We start from the raw sequence: 23,565 nt of genomic DNA, 5'->3' as shown, positions 1-23,565 counted from the left end.
TAAATTGTGGGTTGTCAAATTGGTCCATTAAAAAAAATCCAAAATCATCAAGATTTACTTATTGGGACTATCTAAAATGCCACAAAGTAATGAACAGCTAGCCCAAATGACAATTCTGAGGCAATTGGTTGTCCTTACCGCCACTATCAGCAAGCCATCTCTCAGGGGGTTACAACAATAAAACCCCATAATAAAATAGTACAATTCCAACATTAAAACCCACTCTGACCCAGCAGTGAACTAAAACCCACCTCCTCTTGAAAGTTTGTTCTATGATATTATTATTTATCTCAAGGTATTCTACGGTCTTTGTGTATTTTTAATCTTTAATTCATATATTGTATATTTACCTGAGATACGATTATAATTATATTTTTATTCTACACCTTGAGGTGGTGTACAGGCTCCCCTCCACATGTTGTTTTATCTTCACGAAATCATTGTAAGGTAAATTAGGTTACAGTGACAGGCCTTTTTGGCAAAATAGGAATTTTAAATGTATCTACCCTTGGCCCTAATCTATTGTCATCATCGTATAATGAGAAGAGCTTTGGAGTCATCAGTATAGTAAACCAGTTGAACTGGTCTCACAGAGGTGAAGCTATTTTAGTCTGCCATAATGAAATTAAACAGGAGTCTGGCCGTACCATAAAAAAAAAAATTCAGCCCTTAAGGTGCTATGGACACGATTCATTTTCTGGTGTTCAAATTTTCCAACAATGTATTGTATTGGTGTTTGAACAATGCCCAAAATAAGATGGGGGGTGGGAGAAATATGTCTATTAGAAGATGCAGACTATATTACGTCAGTAATAAATATATTTTATATAAATGTTAATTTTTAAAACCCATTTGTGCCCTGAGAATGGCATCACAGTAAATTTCATCACGACTAAGACAAATTTCATGGAAGGGAAGATGTTTAAAACGAAAGAACATGTTATGACTTGAACGTTTATGGCAATCTTGCATGATGGACGGCCTGAGAATGCAAAAGAAGCTTTTGGAAAGGTCTGCTGCTGAGAGAATGTTAAACAAACACTTCAACCAAGACAACAATATCTCAGGGCTGCTACTGACAGGAGGAGAAGCCGCAGATTGGCTAGAAGTTTTCGCTGGCTGTCTTCGTGCCTTTGACAAGTTCCGGTCTTCTGCTATCCTCCCTAGTTATGGGGAGTTAGAGGGGTAAGTGTTATGCCTCTCTTGGGAGGAGAAACTTGAGATAATCTGAAATGAAGAAGAGATGGACTCTGGTGAATTAACGGTGATGAGTTGAAGGCACAGTGCACCTACAGATGAGTTTAACAGTTGGTCTCCTCAGGAGTGCAAGAGCCTTATTTATGGCAATGCAGCTGGAGGCTCGAAAACCTAGGGATTTAGTAGGCTTTAGTAATGGAAGTTTGCACTGACAAAAAGTTGGCCAGCGATTACCTTACAGGTAATTCAGATTGTCAGGGAACTGACTTATTGAACCAGAGCTGGTCAAAGCTATTAACTGGAGAGGAAAGGCAAGGTGTGGTTAAAGAACTTGGCAACACTAATTTCAACTACCTGACCAGCCTCAGGACTTGCCGCGCAAAAGCCTTTTTGTGGTCACTTAACAGCTCACAGGACCCCTCATAGTTCAGTGCCCCACAACAAGCAAATGAGTCCCATTCAGCTTTCTTCAGCTCACTAGCCAAAAAAAGAGCTATTAGCGTAATATCAGAACTGAAATTAATATAGGACAAGGAGAAATAAGATGCTGGGGGAGTTATTATCTGTCTTCCAGATGCAGAGGGTGAGGAAAATATGGGAGGAACCATACATTTTGAAAAATTCATATTCTGATGGCCACAATCCAGGACCTGACTAATGAGCTTGAAATGTTGCAGACAGAAGTTAAACAGGCATCTAGTTCCAGATTCTCAAGGGAGTCCTTGATCAAGGGCAGAGAGAGCCAAAAGAAAGGGGAAGCACTGATAACTGGAGCCAAATCAAGAAAGGGAAAAAAATCCACCAGATCTGTAACTACTACAAGTATTAATGAAAGGAACATCCTTTGCAAATTAGAAAATATTTGCTGCTTCTCTGATAAGGTTTTATTTTTTTAAAAATATTGTTATGGTTTAAGGTGAAAGGTACCATTGAGGACAGAGTAATTACATAAAAGCCTAGGGGGCTGGCCATAAGATCAAATGATCTTATTGAAGTATCTGGTGTGTATTTTGATTGTACCTGAGAATGTCAAAGAAAGGTGACATTCACAGAAAGGTGAAGGAGCAAGGAGACCATGCAAGGAGTAGAAGAGTTCAGCTGTGTGGTTGGAGGATCATCAAAATGGATGAGCTTCCTCAGAATATGGCTGTGCTATTTTCCATGAGCATTTCACTGTAGCTGATTCAAGAGAATCCACAATCAGCAGACTTGTTCTGGTTTGTTTGGGAAAGTGACATTTGACTATATAATTTAAGCATTTGTAGAAATAGAGGGATGCTTGAGTAAAAGAGATTTGTAGTGTGTGTGTGGGGAGAAGGGTCTGTTATTTAGGAATGTATAAACAAATCTTTCTGTATCTTTACCTGATCAAGAAGTTAAAGTTTACTAAAGTAATGCACTGTAGGTGAGGGTTGAATTACAAAGCCACTTCAGCCATGTTCTGTAGACTCTGGTGAAGGAATCCAGAAGGATCTCCACAAATTGAGTGAACAACAATATGGCAAGAAAAGTTCAATGTTGATAACTATAATTATGGCTGCAAGAAAAGTTCAGTGTTGATAAGTTTAAAGTGGTGCGCACTGGGAGAGATAATTCCAGCCTCAAGTATATGTTAATGGGTTTTGAACGGAGAGGGGAAAATGATGATTGATCTCCAGCCTATAGAGATCAATTCTCTTGGAGAACATGGCAGCTTCAGAGGACACACCTTCCAAGTGAAATCCCTCCCTCCCCAGGTTTCCCCTCCACTGATACTGCCCCCAAATCTCCAGGAATTTCCCAAGCTGGAGTTGAAATATTTAGCCTAGGGCAGGGGTAGTCAACCTGTGGTCCTCCAGATGTCCATGGACTACAATTCCCATGATCCCCTGCCAGCAAACGCTGGCAGGGGCTCATGGGAATTGTAGTCCATGGACATCTGGAGGACCACAGGTTGACTACCCCTGCCCTAGGGTACATACGAATGGGTAATTTCAAATTATCCACTGAAACCTTTAAAAAAAACTATTGAAATTCTGTGGAATATTCTGTAACAAGTGATTGTAAAATATTGTAAGAACTAGAAGGCAATGAAAATATTTTCAGGAAATGTCAGAATCAAAGAGGAGATAATACATACAAGTAGTAGAATTTCATTGTCTAAAATGTGCAGGTGTGCAATGTCTAAGAAGCCTTGCAATGTTTCAGTGTTCCCTACAAGGCACAGTTAATGGGTCTGCAAAACAATACCTTTCAGCTTATGCATTACATTTCCTTGTGGACTGAGTTGCATTGGCTATGAATGAAATCATTCTGTTCTACAGAGTGGTAAACACAGTGCTCCCTGCAGATTCATTTGTAGATTTTGATAAGCATGAGAGGCACAGAACTCCCTCTTCCCCCATATGCAGCAAAAATTGCAAAAAGAGTGTCATATCCTGTCGGCTTGTTCCACTAGTGGTGGAACAAGATTTCTGCTGATGCCTTTCCCTGAGGCTTATAGCCTGTGCCATAGGGGAAGGCTTCTTCTACTGAAGGAAAGTTGCTTTTCTAGTAGCATAGATCTGTGGGATCCAACTCAACACAGACCGTTTATGCACTGGAGGTTGTATGCCAGACTGCAGGCTGGAGTTTTAGTTGTGGCAGGTTGTCCCACCTCTTTCTGCACCCACACGGGGGAGCATTTGGCTTGGTGCACCTCATCCGCCCCCGATTTGTCCTCCTGAATGGGAGCTGGGGCAATGAAGTTCCCAGTGCGTAAATGGTTACAGTGAGCATTTCTTCCACACTGGGTCACCAATGGGTTCCATAATATCCATATCATATACACATGGTAGTCATGTATTACGTGCTATCAAGTTGCTTTGTACTTATGATGACCCTATGTAATAATGACCTCCACAAAGGTCCTATGATTAATGACCTTGCTCAGGTCTTCAAATGGGGTCTGTGACTTTTCTCTGATTGATCTATCTCATCTTGGGTTTTCCTTTCTACTTTCCCTAGAATTATTGTCTTTTCCCATGACTCTTATTGTTCTTTAATGTATGGTGGAATATTCTCAGAAAACTCTGGGTTCTTGAATGAGATATCCATGGGAGCTTGGAGCAGGTCTGAAGTGAGGTATCTGTAAGAAGAAATATACGGTATCAATTTGAAAGAGTCAGCAAGAGACCGAGATTGCTGAGAGAAAGATTGGCATAATGCAGAGTCTCTTTCTCTGGGATCTGATGTGGAGTAGTGGCTGTGCTGCCTTGTGTAAATGCATCCATGTCTCCACTCGTTCTTTGTTCCTATGGACATACGCCGCCAACCTTCAATATCCTGTTATTCAAAGGAAAGCAAACGTGGAACTTCTTACTGCTCGGAGAAACAGAGATACATACAGATGGGTTCTGCTCCATTAACAGTGTTGCTTTCCTCCAACTCAAGGAGCCTTCTGTTGATGCAAGAGGCAGTTCTGCCAGCAAAGCTGATCCACCCAAGTATGATATATAGTAATGGATCCTTCGACTAGAATGTAATGCAGTCTTGGCTCTGGAAAACCATCTGTCAACAGGGGAGAACGGGAGAGGGGGAGTGAATCCCTCTGGTCTTGCCATTTGAACTAGTGTTGGGATGGGAACTCTACCTTTTCTGGAAGGGAAACAGACCCTCGTGTGTGAGGCATATTTTGCCATCACATCATCAGAAAGCCTTCTAGTCCTTTTGTCTGAGGCTGGCTTCCAACCAGAATGATCTGAGCAGAAAGCCACCCAACCTTTTTTATTAACCACCCCATTACTTTTCCTTCCTTAATGGATCATAATGTGGTCTGGGCTTCTTCTTTTGCCAGTGCAGCACTTCCTTTGCGCACAGCTGGCAGGTCAAGATCGCACCTGTCCTCACCATTTTGCAATTGACAGGCGCTTAATTCACAGCCTCTTGGTCTTCCTTCAACGGGGCTTGCGGTGGATTTTCCAGACAATAGTTTAAAAAGTGATGCTCCAAATCATCTTTAGCATATGACTGTCATGCATCGTTGCTCTTAAAATATGAGGACTGGAAGTCCCATCCACAGCACATCCACCTTGGCTGCCTGACAAATGGAATTTAAATTACAGCAGCACTTCAGGAGCATTTCGGATTCCCAGCTATATTAAATGCATCTGGTGTCCTGTGGTGGGGATGGAGGCTGCTAAGAATTCGACAACAGCTCCATCCTCAAAGCACTTATGCCAGAACTTTTAAAGTGAGCCCCAAATGGCACCATTGACAGCAATGGAGACCTGACCTATGGCTTTGTTCATCTTCCCTGCTGTGAAGGCACAACTGTTCTTCCCTTCCTCTCTCCACAACAGACACCCTGTGAGGTAGGTGGGGCTGAGAGAGCTCTTAGAGAACTGTGACTGGCCCAAGGTCCCTCATCTGGCTGCATGTGGGGAATCAAACCTGGTGCTCCAGTTTAGAGGCTAACATTCTTAACGCATACACCAAGAATATGCAGGAGGAAGAAGAAGGCACTTATGCTGTTGCACCTTTCTTTCCAACAAGTGCAGGACTCTGTTCCATTGCTGTAACCATTGGTGGGGTCTCCAGATTGGCGGGTCCATCTTGCAGGGAACTACAGAGGCTGATGAAGCAGTGGTGTAATGGAAAAGCTAAGCGACTCCCCATTTGGAAACTCTCCTCTACCATGATCTCATTAGGTGGCCTTCTGCAAACCACTCTTTCTCACCCCCAGCTTCCCCCATCTGCCATATGGGGATAATAATACTGACCTTACAGCCTAAGGATTCCAACAAGATAAAGTATGTGAGTGATTTATAGGAGAGATCTGAACACAGAAGCCTGCACTGATCGCTTCTCTCTGGACCGCTGCCAGTGCATTTAGGCCAAAGAACATGAGAAGTTTAGGCCAAACTTTCCGCCTTCAGTAATGCATAAGAGCATCAAGTGTACAGGATTTTGTCTGCTGAGTTTGTTTCGATGGATTTGAGGCAGCATTTGCAAGTTTCTTGCTTGGAGAGATTGTGTCACAATCCTGCTGTTGCCGGGAGGATCTCCCAAAACAATGCCCTTGAAACCCACATTCAAGCCTAAGAAATGTGGCTTGGACTGGAACCATTGTTTGGAAGCCTCTCTCTTGCACGGCTTCCCTGCCATGTAGCAATAGGACGATGACATTTGACTTCCAACTCAGGATCTTAGTAAACACAAGATTAGTAAAATGTGAACCAAGATTCCAGAATGCTGAAAAGAATTTGTTCAAAATAAGAGAGAGAGTGAGTGACAGTGAAACTAGGAAGACCAGTGAAAAAACAAAAAAATGATTCTGGAGCAACATTTTTCTTTTGTTACAGAAGAGAGATAAAAATCTAAGGTTGCCAGCTCTGGTTTGGGAACTACTTGGAGACTTTGGAGGTGGATGAGGGAATGGGTAGGATTTGGGTTGGGGAGGGACCTCAGTGGAATATAATGCAATGGAATCCATCCTCGAAAGCATTTTCTCCAGGGGAACTGATCTCTGTTGCCTGGAGAAGAGCTGTAATTCCAGGTCCCACCTGGGGACTGACATCCCTAAAGTTACAGCCTTTTTCCTCTGCTCAAGGGCAGCTTGAAAAATCCCTCACTACCATAGTACTGTTGGGGCCTTGAGAAAACCGGAGAGCAAGAATTGGGTGAGCAGGAAAGCCAATGGAACTGGAACACGCACACTTACTGCTTCCCCCAGTCCTCTCCACCTTGTACAGTGAGGGCCAATTCATCTTCCTTTCCCAGCATGTGCATCTGACTCCTAAGATTCATCTTCAGGCTAAATATTTTTACCTTCGTGTCCGGATGGAAATACTATGAAGAGACAGCCCTGCACTGTTTTGGCACTCCTACAGACTTGGCTCAAACAGGAAAGTCCAGAGGTGCAGTGAAATGAAAAGCAATGTAACAAAGAATATATCATAACTGTCAGTGTGATGCATGCTGCAGCCAGACAGTAACTCCATAGAAGCTGCAGAATCGCGATTCCTCTGCTCTGTCTTTTAAAAAAGAAAACCCTATCGTGATAGAAAACACGGAGAATTAATGCACGTCAATAAGCATATAAGAGCCTTGCTGGATCATATCTAAAAGTCCACCTGTTCTAGCATGCTGTTGCTCACAGGAGCCAATTGGATACCTCCTGGTATGTCTACAAGTACAGCATGAGGGCCAAGGTGTCCCTTGGCTGCTGCCCAGCACCTGTTACTTAGAGGAACGATTCCTCTGAATATAGAGGCTCCGTGTCCAGCCATTAGCGCCAATAACCATTGATGAGCCTGTCTTCCATGGGTGTGTCTAGCTACCTTTCAAAATTATGCAGCCTAGTGTCCATGATCCCACCCTTTCGTAGGAAAGGTTGAAGACTAATTCTTAGGGATGCCAACCTCCAGGGGGAGGCTGGCAATCTCCTGGGATTACAACTGATTTCCAGGCGATAGAGAACAGTGCCCCTGGAGGAAATGGCCATTTGGGAAGGCAGAATCTATGGAATTATTTCCCATTGAAGCCCCTTCCTTTCCCACTCCCCTCAGGCTATTTCCGAACCCAGAAGTGGCAGCTCTCCTAATTCTGCATTTTGTGGAATTTTCCCATGAGCCTATGTGGGGTTTTTTTTTGGGGGGGGGAGGTTGTTGTTGTTAAGAAGGAAAGGTGGGACACAACAATTTAAATAAACCAATGAATTCATGAATTTGAGAAGAGACAGAGAAAAAGAAGCTGCAACCCCATGTTGACTAAATGCATGGGAAGGGAGAGGAAGCACAAGTGTACTTCCTCAGTGTGATCACTGAGAGCCAGCATGGTGTAGTGGTTAAAAGCAGCAGATTCTAATCTGGAGAACTGGGTTTGAGTCCCTGCTCCTCCACATGCAGCCAGCTGGGTGACCTTAGTCACAGGTCTCTTGGGCTGTTCTCACAGAGCAGTTCTCTTAGAGTTCTCTCAGCCCCACCTACCTCATTGGGTGTCTATTGTGGCGAGAGGAAGGGAAAGGTGTTTATAAGACACTTTGAGACTCTTGGGTAGGGAGAAGCAGGCTATAAAAAAAACAGCCCTTCTCTTCTGCCTGCGGCAAATCCACAGAGGAAGTACCCATACCCTCTCCCAGTGAGTAAGAACTTTGAATGTTGCTGATCATGGGGAGGAAGTGTGTGTGCAGATAATAGGGATGCCAGTCCCTTGGAATCATAGCTAATCTTCAGGCAACAGAGATCTGTTCCCCTACAGAAAACGGCTGCTTTGGGGGGTGGATGCCATAGCATTATACTCCACTGGGGTCCTTCTGCACCCCAAATCCAGCCAACTCCCACCTTCACCCCCAAAATTTCCAGGTATTTCTCAACCCAGAGCTGGAACTCTAGCAAATACTTATTCTGCACATGCACCCAGATTGTGGTGGGGAGGTAGGGCCAGTATGTTTGTGTTTGTGCTGTCTCTCCCTGCCCATTCAGTGCATGCACGGGAAGTGTTCTGTGTGGAGCTACTGAGAAAAAACTAATGGGTATGCAGCACAACTCCCTATTCACTTTTCATTATCTCCCGGGATATGACAAATCCTGCATATAGGCATAGAATATCCGGATCAGTACTAATCCAAGAGATGATATGCTAAGAAGGAATCCCCCAAAGGATCTTGTTATCACTGACATATTATGTGACCTTTTGGTGGAGAAATTTCAACGCCAGTACTTTATGTTCTCTTCTACGTTGGTTTCTCTTCCGGAGAGAAATCGGATATAAATGTTTCAAATAAATAGAATACGATCTTGTAAAGCCGGGATAATACTCCTGCAGTATCTTCCAGCAGTTCCATGAGAGCTTTGTTTCTTTGCTTCCTACAACTTTGAAGGCATAGTTGATGGGAAATGTGTACTGTGGCGCTATCTGACTGCATGTTGTTCCATTTTGTGCCAGTGGTTTTCTCCCCATTCAGAAAAGTTGTCTGACGCAAGAGGTCCATTGGTGGGGAAGCGGGGGAGGACTTGATGCAGCAGTTGATTCAGTGCAATCAAATGGTTGTCATTCATAAAATAAGCCTTAATGGCTGACCGTTGTTTGTAAATATGTGATTAATGCTCATGCGATGGCTGTGACAGTTCCAAAACCAACAAGAACAAACAGATCAGCAGTGTACTCCATCTGATGGCGTACTTATTTTCCATAAGAGTGATTGTGTTCCAAGCTCTATCTAGATGACATTTCCAGGGCAAAACATACTGTCCTAGTTCTACTATTCCTTTCCTGGCTGTTGCCTTTCAGTAGGAGGAGAGGGGCTTTGCCCCCTAAATGGCACAGCTGTAGGATGCTGCAATTATAGCAGGGTGGTCCCATTCCCTACTTCTGGCACTCTTTATCCACAAATAGATTTCTTGGTAAAATCTTTTTGCAGCCATCTGATGTTTCTTTATGCCCAAGGTGGGCCACATGGTTCTTCCATCCTCCATTTTATCCTCACAACAACCCTGAGAGGCTGAGATTGTGTGATTGGTTCAAGGTCACCCAGCAAGCTTCCATGGCAGAGGGGATATTCAAAAATACGTTGCCCAGATCTTAGCCAGACACTGTAAATTGTACACCACATTGGCCTTTCAGTAGGGTTGCTAGGCCCAGTTTTGTTTTGTTTTTTTACCAACATAGCAAACAGTGTTGCATTGCGAGACAAGGCAGCATGCAGCCTGGTCTTGTCTAATCCTGCACACTAAGCAGGGTTGGTACTTGGATGGGAGACTGTTACCCTAGAGGTAGCCCATAATGGAAGGGTGCCTCACACAGAGATATCTTCATGCACAGAAGCCCATGACTGGACTCTGAGCAGGTTGGCACACACAGAAACCAGCCTGGCAGAGACTGACTATGGAGTCAGTAGGGCCCCTTAGGAAACCTAGGAAGCCAGGCTAAGTCTCCATTTTGTTTGAGCTTCACTAGATTTCTTACATTTCCTCCTTGCCCAACTGACTGAGCTAAATGTGCACGTTATCTAAATCACCCCCCCCCCCCCAGCCAAAGACCATTAGACTATCTACAGGAAAGGAATATCCCTTCAAGGTACTAACTGCAACTTCTTTTGTCTCTCTTGTCCAGTGTAATTTCTGTCTAGCACCATCTCTTATCCCCAAATGTCTTCCCCCAGTCCTTCCTGATAAAACAAAGACAAGGCCATTAGCCACACATTACACCTAGCCAAGGTATTATTCTACTTGATGAGATTACTCCACACCTCCCACTCTAGTGACATCACAGTTCAAACTCACCTATCAGGTACTCATAATATCAGAGACCAATCATCAATCATGGACCTCCCAGTGGGCAGTCTCTGGGGCTGCCCAGGAATTTCAAACACTATATCTAGCCTTGCGCACACCCTGTGTGTGTGTGTGTGTGTTGTGTTATCCACACCCGGCATCCTGTCACCCCTGATGTCGTCAACCCTGTGTCTGGGCTGCTTGGATCCAAGAAAGGTGCAGTATCTTGAACTTGTCCCCCTGTAGAAAGTGAACTTGTCCCCTGTAGAACTTAGTGTAACTTGTCCCCCTGTAGAACTTAGTGAACTTGTCCCCTGTAGAACTTAGTGTAACTTGTCCCCCTGTAGAACTTAGTGTATGTATGTTTTTGCTCTGTGTGTGTTTTGAGTGTATCCCAATATTTTCCCCAAATAAATCCCATGAGTGTAAGCTTTTGTCTTCTTCATTTAAAAAGGGTTTCTTCCAGGGAAAGGACCCCGTAAAAATTGGTAGTAAAGATCCTGTGTTACCCAGCCTCTTGCTATCCCCAGCAATTTGGGTAACAAGACCAACAAGGAATACTCTGCAGAGGAAGGCACTGGCAAACCACCTATGATTTGATTTGCCTTGTTATGCCAAGAAAGTTGTTTTGAGTCTCACTTGCCTGGAAAACTCAATGTAAGTTGGTTGCAACTCAACAGCAATTATAGATGTATGTATGTATCCAGTGTTGCACTTGGATGATGATGCTCCAGGAGTTAAGACTGTGCAGGATTGTATTATTAAGCGAATATGTGCCAGACAGCATTGTACTTGCTAATAAGAGCATTAAACTTCTCTGGAAAGTGAAAATGAACTGTGTTTGCTGACTAAGATGGCATTTGAGTACCATCTATCCCCAGCAATGGAAGACAGGGTATGTAGGACAAAAAGAATCATACAGTAATCAGCACTAGGAAGAGATCTGGAAAAAGGATAAGGGGAAGAACTGAAGAACAGAACCTTGCTGAGGGCTCTGATGCTCAAAATGTCTCTGTAGTAGAGAAGAGTTCCCTCTAATTAAGCCTGGGCAGCAGAAGACTTTGATCACCAGGTTTACATTCTTTCCAAGTGGGTGAAGAAACAATAATCCCATATTACAAATAGAAGATGATTTTACAAAGCCTCCAGTATGTATGTATGTTCCACTTCATTGTCTAAGCTTATTACAATATTACAGAGAAAGGAACTAGAGAGCATTTTTGAAGACTCGTTATGTTTCCTTTGGTTTATTAATGGGGAAAAATCATAACGTTTCTAAGCAGCTAGAACAGTTGCATAGATTGATGCCTGTAAATACACCTGTGAAATAGGAAAATCTGATTAAAATGGGAGAGCTCGGACAAATTGTAGGGGCAAATCCCTCATGCGGAAATGGTCTCTGCATCTGAGATTCCAAATTCCCTCTTCCTATTGATCTTACTGACCATATTGAAAACTGCAGAAAGATCTATCAGGGTTAACACAGTGCCCTTATCCTTTGGACCATCACAGTGGCCAAGTGGGCTCCTCTCCCGTGGCACGAGTGCTTAGTGTTAAGAAGACGGACAATTTTTTAAAAACTTTAGGGCATGAGAATTGTCAGAAGCAACTCTGAACCTTCATCTGTACAGGCCCTTTATGGATTCGCTTTTCTTGTCACAACAGAGTGGATCAGAATTAAGGGAAGTGAATTTGCTTCCGTTCTTCCTTGTCCAATGGCTGAGTTTGTCCAGGAACAAAATTGAACTCAGTCACTTTTTATTTCTTGAAATGCAGGATTGCTTTTATTCTCCCCCTTTGTAAAATCCATGAAACCTGCAGCACAAGTATGCATTGGGTATATATTTGTCTGTTTTTGCAGTCATGTGCCAGTTTGCTTCCTCTTTCTCAGCCTCCTCTGGAGCACAGTCCATAGGAAAGTAGAACATCTTGGAGTGTTTTGCAGACTGGACAAGATGCAACACAAGTGAGTTATTCCTCTGAGAACCCTGGAATGGGATATTCATATGTAGCCCGATCCTCTTTTTGCTTATTCAATTAATCTCAGTTATATTGGTGGAACTTTCTTCTAAGTTAGAGTATATATAATTGTAGCCTTATCAGGATTTGTTTATGTCCAATAGGTTTCTGCGGGGCTGATAATGCAATCCTTTGTACCCTTATTTAGGAGTGGTTTTGCGGCTCACATTAAGATATGTGTGCATTTATTATTTATTTGCTGACTTCATTTGTACCATTCTTTTCACCCCTATTGGGCCCTCCAAAAAGCTTATATCATTTCCCTCTTCTCCATTGCATCCTTATGTGCACAAGACAGAGCTATCCAATGCAGATATATAGCAAAAGCAAGATTGGTTGTCGTAAGTGATTAAAAGCATGCCTTTCAGGTAGTGGCTTAGGGCCAGTTCACACATTACAAAAATAAACTAGGAAGTTGCACAAGTCCCCCCTGTACATCATCATATTTTACATATTTGTAAATCACAGCGTGTTCATGAAGCAATTTACATGTGTGCATGATTGTCACATGCGTTGATCTACATGGGGGATTTGTGCAATTTCCGACATGGAAATGACTTTTCACATAGGACTCTTGTAATGTGTGGGGTGGCTGTTATTCACAAAGCACTTAGTGTTTGGATAGAAAATATATTAATCACCAGGGGGTTAACAGTCTGTTGTAATGATTGAGGGAACCCAAAGCCTCTATTTTCTCTGCAGTAGGGTTATAAGTTCAACTGTTCAAGTTAAACTAAATTGATTTTAAAGGTGTTTTATGGGTTAACTTTAAGGACAAGAGCAAGGAGGTAGAAGTGTGGCACCTCTTTTACATATTCAAGGTAATTGATTTGATATAAAGGTAAAGGTATCCCCTGTGCAAGCACCGAGTCATGTCTGACCCTTGGGGTGACGCCCTCCAGCGTTTTCATGGCAGACTCAATACGGGGTGGTTTGCCAGTGCCTTCCCCAGTCATTACCGTTTACCCCCCAGCTTCCCCGGCAAGCTGGGTACTCATTTTACTGACCTCGGAAGGATGGAAGGCTGAGTCAAACTTGAGCTGGCTGCTGAGATTGAACTCCCAACCTCATGGGCAGACTGCTTCAGACAGCATATCGCTGCCTTACCACTCTGCGCCACAAGAGGCTCTGATTTGATATACATTGAAGGAAAAATGGCACAAATACAAATGTAACAGACATCACAATCATAAAGCTAAGGGGGGAAATGATAGGAAAACGTAGACATACTCATCTTGCCCACCTAAGCACAGTTGTACCAGTCTAAATCTATTGAAGTCAAAGGGATTAGAAAGGATATAAATTTACTTACGATGTTCCTTAAGAAGATGACAATGCCCTTGAAGACTGTTCAGAAGCTACAGCTGGAACAAAATTAACACCAACTGGAGTGGGTCATAGAGATCATACAATTCAAGATTTGTTCCATCATCAGTGGCTCTCAATTTGCTTCTGGAGCCACTTCAAGGTGTTGGTATTGTCCTTTATGGCTTCAGGTCAGTTTATCTGAAGGATCACTTATCCCCATATGAATCTAGCCAACATTTCCAGCCAGCTTGGAGGCTCTGTTTTAGGAGCCCTTGACATCTGAGGCAAAGCATGTAGCAAGCAGAGAAAGGCTCTTCTTGGTCATAGCACCAACACTTTAGAACTCCCACCCACCCCAGAGTGATCCACCTGTCTCCCTGTATTTCATCTACCCTCAGTGGATGGAGCCTTTCTTGTTTCAGTATTCCTCTCACTAGCCCTCCCTCCTCCTAGTCTGCGTTCTTGCATTTATGGTCTATGAATTAATGTCTTTATATTTTGTTCTGTATTCTATACAGATTTGTATTTGAACAGCTTTTTAAAAGTTTTAAATGTTATAATGTTTGCAGCCTTGGGGGACCTTGAATTTGTGGAAAGTTTGCCAAGAAATATTGTGAAATGAGGATGTCGGTTCTTATATACTGCTTTTCTCTACCAAGAGGAGTCTCAAAGAGGCTTCCCTTTCCTCTCCCCACAACATACACCCTGCAAGGGAGGTGAGGCTGATATCATTGCACTGATATCACCCAGCTGGCTGTGTGTGGGGGAGTACAGAATTGAACCTGGCTTGCCAGATTAGAAGTCTGCACTCCTAACCACTACACCAAACTGAAGAAGGTTCCATGACTTCCGTCTATGATAGATTTGCAAACCCAGTATTCTCTTTCGCATATTATAAGTGCCTACGATGGAGGCATGTGGTGAACAAATGTGAGCTCATCTTCCATATAACAAGTGAACCAATCATCAGATAACCAATTTCTAAATACATCGGAAGCTATCAGCAGGACAGGAGTACGCTAAGAAAGTCAAGCCCTCCATTTCCCATCACTGCTCCTTCTAGAAAAGTCAGCATACAGCAGTGTGTTTGTTTACTTATTTAAAACATTTAGAAGCTCGCCTTTCTTTAAGATAAGTGGGGCCCAGCATAGAGAGCAACAATAAAAGCAGCACAAACTAACATAATTCTGACACCAGTGGAATTAAAACAGTTAGCTGGGGGTGGGGGGCTTCTTTAACATTCCAGTAGGCAGCTCTGTTTTTTTAAATACCCACAGCCAAAATGTTTTACCCAAATTGAATAAATGACTTGGAAATGCATAGTATATTATGTTATTGCCTACTACAGCCTGTAGCAAGTATTAGTGGCAAATGTGAACCAAGTTGAATGAGAAGTACAATGGGGGGGGGGTGTCTTATGATGTAAACATGAGGGAAGGAAAATCCCACTCTCCCTACCTGTCAAGCGCACAGGAAACTCACAACAAAACTTATTCAAAAGAAAAATAGTTTTTATTGATTAGCACTACACGCAATGGACTGAAAAGTCAAATCTGACTAGAAGCCAGATTTGCCTCAGCTTATCAATACGTTTCTCCCGCCCAAAACTTGACAGTTCCCAAGGGGGGGAGGTGAGTGAGAAAAGACATATGTGAAACCAAAACAGGATTCCAAACTCCCATCCTTGAAAGAGGTGAAAAACAGCCCTTTCTGCCCATAACAAGATAAGGTTAACATAACATCACTATTCTATTTTATTGCTTACAAACTACAAGGCCGGGACTAGCAGGCGCCGGGCCCCATCTAGTAATATAACTGACATGGAGGAACTCAGGCTAATTTATGACAGAGATTCTACAATCCTGACATCCCTCCGCATTAAAACTAACTTCACTCCCCCACCTAGCCGGCATCAACCGGGCGAGGACAATCAGGAAATGCTCGATGGAAAGCCCGGAGAAGGCGGGGTGCCTTCACATTTCCAGCCTCAACCCACTCTTTATCCCCAGAGGGGAAATCCTTCCAATCGACCAAATATTGAAGGCGACCCTTATGCAAGCGAGAGTCTAAGATTTGGTTGACTTCATAGTGGGTGTCCTTATCGATGTAAATTGGAACAGGCATCGATGGAGGAGGGTGCCACTCGTCCGGGGCTGGAGCTCTTCGCAGCAGGCTGGAATGAAAAACCGGATGCACATTCCTATAAGTTTTTGGTAGAGCTAGCTCCACAGTCACAGCATTTATCAATTTCACCACTTTAAATGGTCCCACAAACTTTGGACCAAGTTTCCTGGATTTCTGCTGGCACCTTAAGTTCTTGGTAGACAGGTAGGCTAAATCACCCACTTTCCAATCAGGGGCAGGTACCCTCTTCTTGTCAGCTTGAGCCTTATAGGCATCTTTGGCTTCCTTGAGGCTAGCAACGATTTCTGGCCAGCCCGTACTGATGGAGGCTGCCCATTTGTTTATGTCAGGGACCTCTGCGGAGCTAAGTCCCCAAGTGGGGGCTGACACTAAATCAGTTCCATACACCACCTTGAAGGGCGATACCCCAGTTGAGGAGTGGACCCCATTGTTATAGGCGAATTCAGCAAGTGGCAATAAAGAAACCCAATCATCCTGCTGGTGGTTGATAAAACAGCGTAAATACTGCTCCAGGATTTGGTTTACTCTCTCGGTCTGGCCATTTGACTCCGGGTGATAGCCCGAGGTGAGGGCTTGCTCCACACCCAATAGTTTAAGAAGCTCCCTCCAAAACTTGGAAACGAACTGGGGGCCCCGATCCGTCAGGACACGTGTCGGGATCCCGTGCAGACGTACCACGTGTTTAATAAAAAGAGAGGCCAGCTTTGGTGCTGAGGGCACGCCCGTGCAGGGGATGAAATGAGCCTGTTTGGAAAAAGCATCCACTACAACCCATATGACAGTGTTCCCTTGGCTGGGGGGAAGGTCTGTAATAAAGTCCATAGTTACATCAGTCCATGGACGTGAGGGGGTGGGCTGCGGCTGCAAAAGTCCCTTCCTCTTGCCCCCAATTGGCTTTGAGGCAATACAAATGGGGCACCCCTGCACATATTTCTCCACATCTTTACGCAAGGATGGCCACCAGTACTGTCTCCTGACCAGGTGCAGAGTTTTCACAAAACCAAAATGTCCAGCGGTTTTGGCATCGTGGCAAAGTTTCAAAACCTTCCCCCGGGCCGCGGCAGGCACAAAGAGTCTTTCGCCTTTGAAAAAGAGCCCTCCCTTCTCAGACAAATCAGGGCGGAGGGAACAAAACTCTGGGTCAGTTGACAAGTCCTTTTGGACCCAGCCCCCTGGGATGGGCGTAACAGTCTTTGTGTGGCTGCGCGTCACAGCGGCCATCCCCAGTTGGGCGGGAGTAAAGACGGTATCTACCAATGGGTCTCGTTTGCTGTTGTACTGAGGCAGGCGCGATAGTGCATCAGCCAAAAAATTCAGTTTGCCAGGAAGATGCTTTAGGGAGAAGTTGAAACGAGCGAAAAACTCCGCCCATCTCATTTGTTTGGCTGAAAGCGAGCGGGGCTGTTTGAGTGCCTGAAGGTTTTTATGATCTGTCCAGACTACAAACGGGATTGTGGACCCCTCCAGCCAATGCCGCCACGTGGAAAGGGCCAATTTCACTGCAGCCGCCTCTTTTTCCCAAATTGCCCAATTTCTTTCTGCCGCTGAAAATTTCTTTGATAAATAGGCCAGGGGGTGCAATTTCCCGTCCCCCCCCTCTTGGAGGATCACGGCCCCCATTGCTACGTCCGAGGAATCTACTTGTACTGTAAATTGCTTAGAGGGGTCGGCATGGGCCAACACAGGTTCAGACGTGAATAACAGCTTTAGTTTATCAAACGCCTCCTGACAGGAGGGAGTCCAAGGGAGAGGCGCCCCAGGTCGGCTTGCCGTCGTCCCCCCTTTGGTTTTTAACAAGTCAGTGAGAGGCAGCGCAACCTTGGCAAAGTTGGGGATGAAGGTCCTGTAAAAATTAGCGAATCCTAAGAAACTTTGTAATTGCCTCCTGGTGCGGGGAGGCTCCCATGCCAGCAAATCACGCACTTTGCCAGGGTCCATTTCGATCCCAGCCTGGGAGACCCGGAAACCCAAGAACTCCACTGCCTCGCGGTGGAACTCACATTTTGACAGTTTAGCAAACAACTGGTGCTTCCGCAAGCGGCGGAGCACTTCGCGGACCAGCTTAGTATGACTCTCAACATTCTCTGAATACACAAGAATATCATCAATGTAAACCAACACCCCTTGGTACAATAAATCATGCATAATTTCATTTATCATATTCATGAACACGCCCGGAGCGCCGGCGAGGCCGAACGGCATTACGGTGTATTCAAACTGCCCCAGGGGCGTATTAAAAGCTGTTAAATATTCATGCCCTTTCTTGATCCGAACTCGATAGTAGGCTTCCCTTAAGTCCAGTTTCGAAAAAACGCGCGCCTTCCCCAAGTGGCCCAGCAAGTCTTTAATCAGGGGAAGCGGGTAGGCGTTGCAGGTGGAGACCGCGTTCAACCCGCGGTAGTCGGTGCACAACCTTAGCGAACCGTCCTTCTTTTTTACGAAAAGGACCGGGGCTGCCAAGGAAGATGTGGCTGGTCTGATAAAACCCCTCGCTAGGTTCTTATCCAAAAATTCTCTAAGCTCTGCCATCTCTCGCGGGCTCATGGAATACAGTTTGGCTTTGGGGAGAGGCTCTCCCTTCTTTAATTCGATGGCACAGTCAGTTTTGCGGTGGGGGGGGAGCTGGTTGCACTCCACCTCCGCGAACACATCACCAAAGTCCCGGTATTCAGGAGGGAGCGCGTCCACCCCCACCCCCAAAGCAGCCACCACCCCGGATCTCGGAGGACCCTGCTGCCGCGTGTGCTGCTCGCAAGCGGCGGAGGTAAATTCCACAGTCCCTTCCTTCCACTTCACAAGGGGATCATGTTCCCTCAGCCAATCCAACCCCAACACGCATGGGAAGGCAGAGTGAGGGGCCACCAAAGGTTGGATTTGCTCCCAATGTTTTTTTATGTCCAAGTCCATGGGGCGAGTCTTTGCCGTGGCTTCCCCACCGGGAGCGCATTTCCCATCTAACTGGGTGATTGGCAAGGGTTCTTTCAGTGCCACTTTCCCCACTCCCAAAGTCTCGGCCAGTGCCGGGCTCACTAGGGATTGGGTGCACCCCGAGTCCACAATACATCGGATTCCCACCGTTTTCCCCGACTTGGGGTTAGAAAGGTTGGCCGGTAGGAGTAGCAAGGGGGAATCACTCACCACGCGTTTGCCCCTGTTAGCGGCCTGCTGGCGGGGCGCCTTTACAGCAGACCGTCCTCGTTTCCCGACTGCTCCTCAGCTTGATCCTCGTCCTCCAGCCCGCTTCCCTCCTCCGAGTCGTCCACCGCTGGCACGGCAGCCACTGGAACCAGGAGAGATTTGGTGCTTTTCTTGGTGGTGGTTTTCTTGGCAGGCGTGGCTTTCGATGGGGCGCTGCTCGCAGCTTTCGGGGTTGATGCCGCTTTCGTTGGGCAGTGTGCGAGGAAATGCCCGGCATGGCCACATCCCAAGCACAGCCCTTTCTCCATGCGCCGAGTGCGCTCCGCCGGTTCCAATTTGGTTCGGGGCTTGGTCTTCACCGGGGTGGAAGTCTTCGCCATGGTTTTCCCGGCCAGGGCTTGCACCATTGAGGCCCGTTCCAAGCGGTTTTCCATTTCTCCAGCCAGCTGGACCCACCCTTCGACAGTGAGTGGGTCTTCCAGGAGGAGGCACTTGTCAGCCAGAGTGGGATTGAGGCCCCCTACAAACGCCAGCACACGTTGGGGCTCCGTCCAGTCTGGTACAGAGGAAGCCAGCTCCTTAAATTCCCTGGCGTACTCAACCACGGACAACTTTCCTTGCCGGTGAGCCCGGAGTTTCTTCTCCGCAGTCTCCCGTTCAAACGGTTCCACGTACATCTGGCGCAGGGCCCTCATGAAATGGTTGTAGTCGCGGGTGGCTTGGGGGTGGTAACGGTACAAATCCACGAACCATTTGGCAGCTTTGCCTTCCAGGGCTTGCCCCACGAAACGCACCCGTTCGGCGTCGTCTTGGAAAGTGAACCCCATGTCCATCATGTAGGCTTGGAGGTGCACCAGGAACGTGGGGAAATCGGAGGGGTCCCCAGAAAACTTTGCCTTGAACTTATAGGTGTTCCGCATTTCCACTCCACGGAGGTGGGCAGGTAGGCGCCCTGGGCCCCAGTCCGCCGGTGCTGGGGCCGGGGCCGGGGGTCTTGCACCCCGGCCAATGCCTCTCCCTCTCCCAGCCGCCACTCTCGCTCGCTCCGCTGCCTGCGCCGCTGCTGCTGCTCGCGCGGCCGCTCGCGCTGCTTCACGCGCCGCCGCCGCTGCCGCCGCCTCGGCTCCCGCGACATCCGCCGCTGCCCGTGCCGCCGCCGCCGCTGCTGCGTCCTCGCCTCCGTCCGCGCCGTCTCCACCAGCACCGTCGCCGCCAGCGCCACCTTCGTCCTCTCGTTCCTCGCCTTCGTCTTCTCTCTCCCTCTGCGCCCTTGCGCGTGCTTCCGCCTCGGCTTCGATCTCTAGCTGAGCCCGGGCTCTGGCCAGCGCCTCAGCCGCCTCTGCCGTTGCTTGCGCGGCCGCCATGCCGTGCTCCTGCAGTGCAAACCCACCGCTCTCTCTCCGTGCACTGGTATCGTGTGCACCCCCACCGAGCACGTCCTTTAGCAGGCGTTGTGTACGGCGTCTCTCCTCCGGATCCAGCCGACCCGAGAGGTCCTGCAGCCAGTTAGTCACCCTGTCCAGCTTGTACTGCAAGTCCTGTGTCTCACCCACAGGCTCCAGCGCGTAGCTAGGCAGTCCCAGGTGCTCCGGCCAACGTTCATCCCCAGTAGGGCGGTCGTATTTTGACAACCGCCTGCGCTGGGTGATGTGACGTTCCAAAAATTCCTCGGGTCCCGGGGTTGCCCCCGAGACAGCCCGCATCATGGCCGAGCTGTGCGGCCCCGCACCAGCGCCTTCGGCCTGGGAGAGGTCCCAACCCAGGCCCTCTCCCTGATCAGAAAAAGTATGTCCCTCGCCCTGCATTTTGCAGGTGAAAGGAGTTGTGAGATTTGACTTGATGTCAAGCGCACAGGAAACTCACAACAAAACTTATTCAAAAGAAAAATAGTTTTTATTGATTAGCACTACACGCAATGGACTGAAAAGTCAAATCTGACTAGAAGCCAGATTTGCCTCAGCTTATCAATACGTTTCTCCCGCCCAAAACTTGACAGTTCCCAAGGGGGGGAGGTGAGTGAGAAAAGACATATGTGAAACCAAAACAGGATTCCAAACTCCCATCCTTGAAAGAGGTGAAAAACAGCCCTTTCTGCCCATAACAAGATAAGGTTAACATAACATCACTATTCTATTTTATTGCTTACAAACTACAAGGCCGGGACTAGCAGGCGCCGGGCCCCATCTAGTAATATAACTGACATGGAGGAACTCAGGCTAATTTATGACAGAGATTCTACAATCCTGACACTACCCATAGCCACTTTAGAGCCAGAATGGTGTAGGAGTTAAGAGCGGCAGCCTCTGATCTGGAGAACTGGGTTTTATTCCCCACTCCTCCACATGCAGGCAACTGGATGACCTTGGGCTACTCAGAGTTTTCTTAGGGCTGTTCTCGCAAAGTCGTTCTGTCAGAGCTGTCTCAGCCCCACCTACCTCATACGGTGTCTGGCTGTGGGGAGAGAAAAGGAAAGGTGTTTGTAAACTGCTTTGGGACTCCTTGGGGTCGTGAAAAGTAGGGTATAAAAAACAGCTCTTTTTCACTCATTTTGCTCACTCCCACTTTCCTATTGCTGCCTACACCTCCTTCCCCCCACTCACCTGTTAGTGCCATTTTCTTTCCTCATCTCTCCCATTGCTGCAGTCTCCTCCATCTTCCTTCATGACAGGTCGTCTGTATCCATTGAAGGATACTTATTTGGTTTTTCCAGAGGAAGTAAAAGAAGACTCACAGGATCCAACCCAATGACTGTTGCTTGCAAACAGTCCTCTGAACATCTGCCTTGTGAAAGTGCCAAACTAAATATGATGGAGGCGTCCACAATTATTCATGTATTTGCCTGTTCATGTAAAGCTGGAGGGACTTGGGTTCTTTTACAAATCTGTCCCCCCATCTTATTATCTTGTTGCACTCCACAGCATGTTCACTTTTCTTCTTGAGTGTTATCCACACCAGAAGTGAGGAAACATGGGAGAAGAATGCTTAAAATAATAGGAAGTGTTAAGATGGCCTGAAAGATAGATATCTGTCTAAACTAGACAAGAGATTCTCTCCCCATCCACTTGAATGGCTAGAAAAATGAATGAATCCCGATGGAGAACACTCATTGTGTCTAGAATGGTTCTTATGTACACTTTGTTCCCATCTCTTAGTGACTGAAGAGAAAACAAAATCAACATTTCTTGGGAAAAACAACTCTCATGCTCTTTGCCCATGGTGCCCTACAGTAGCTTTTGAAGAATCTGCTTCTACTTGGACCCACCAGAAGACCTTATTGGAACATTTGTTTAAAGACCTATTATAGAGTTGTGGACTTAAATGGACTCCGGGGAATGGTAGAGGACAGAAAGGCCTGGAGGATCATTGTTCTTGGGGTTGCGATTGGTTGGACACGATTTTGCACCTAACAACAAGAACATAGAATTTATGACTGTTTATATGCACTGGGAAGTTCACTGTCCCAGTGCAGGAGCACAAATTGGGGACGGATGAGGTGCACCAGGCCAAATGCTCTCCCGTGTGGGTGCAGGAAGAGGTGGGGAAATCTGCCATCACTAAAACTCCATGCTGCAGCCCAGCATGAAACTCCAGTGCGTAAACGGTCATAATGTTGCTTTTCACCCCACTGAAGGGTTTCAAGCAGCTTGCAAAGAATATAAAAATACAATACATTCAAACCAAGGGGGGAAATTCATTGTAGCTCTTAGGCTGGATCAGAATCCCCTGGACTGGTTCACTAATAGCAAGGGGCTAGGAGACAAGGCCTAAGAATCAAGGGCAAGTAGCCCTTTGATTCTTGCTCTTTAGCTCATATCTCTGACTCTCCTTTCAAAACCTGCAAGAAGGCAGGAAGCACAAGCATAATCCAGATCTCATTCAGTTGGCAAAAACATTTCCAAGATCCCTCTGCCCTGCTATTTGACATAGGGCCAAGAGTCTAAATCAGGGGTAGTCAAACTGCGGCCCTCCAGATGTCCATGGACTACAATTCCCAGAAGCCCCAGCCAGCATTCGCTGGCAGGGGCTTCTGGGAATTGTAGTCCATGGACATCTGGAGGGCCGCAGTTTGACTACCCCTGGTCTAAATATTGTTCAACCTACAGTAGTTCAGCCAGGGCTTGTCTACACAAGAAACAAAGAGGCTTCTTGTCCCCCTGCCCTTCATCTCACTACACGCCATTTAGGAATCAGTCAGGTTAAAAATGTAGAAATATAAAAATAAATGAAATGGAAGGATGTCTTCAAATTGAGATGAGCCCAAGCATACTGGTAGAACAATGCATTTTTGGGTGTTGAAGGTCTGTCTTTCAGCATGAGATCTGAAGAAGCAGGGTTAGGAAAATCTTCCAGATTAATTTAGAAGAAAATGCTTAGGTGAAATACATTAGCATCCCCCGCCCCCCCCCCCATCAGCCATCTCTGAAACCTCATCCATTCTCAGCTTGTGGCATTTGCAATGGACCATGGATGTCTATAGAGCAATTCTTGGTGCTTCCAAAGGACTTTGGATATCCATAAAGTCCAT

The 23,565-nt window shown here is 46.2% G+C and overlaps 1 long non-coding RNA gene across 1 annotated transcript; it reads left to right on the top strand.

Annotated features, from left to right (window-relative positions):
- Positions 1-573: 573 nt before the first annotated feature.
- LOC143819890 (uncharacterized) lies at positions 574-22,517 on the top strand. Its single transcript, XR_013225139.1, has 3 exons — positions 574-1,185; positions 12,322-12,396; positions 22,193-22,517. It is a non-coding gene; the product is annotated as an uncharacterized LOC143819890 (long non-coding RNA).
- Positions 22,518-23,565: the final 1,048 nt, after the last annotated feature.

Source organism: Paroedura picta, chromosome 10, assembly GCF_049243985.1.
Source record: "Paroedura picta isolate Pp20150507F chromosome 10, Ppicta_v3.0, whole genome shotgun sequence".
NCBI classification, from domain to species: domain Eukaryota; kingdom Metazoa; phylum Chordata; class Lepidosauria; order Squamata; family Gekkonidae; genus Paroedura; species Paroedura picta.
Note: the sequence above shows the minus strand (reverse complement) of the source record. Positions and strands in the feature narration are given on the sequence as shown.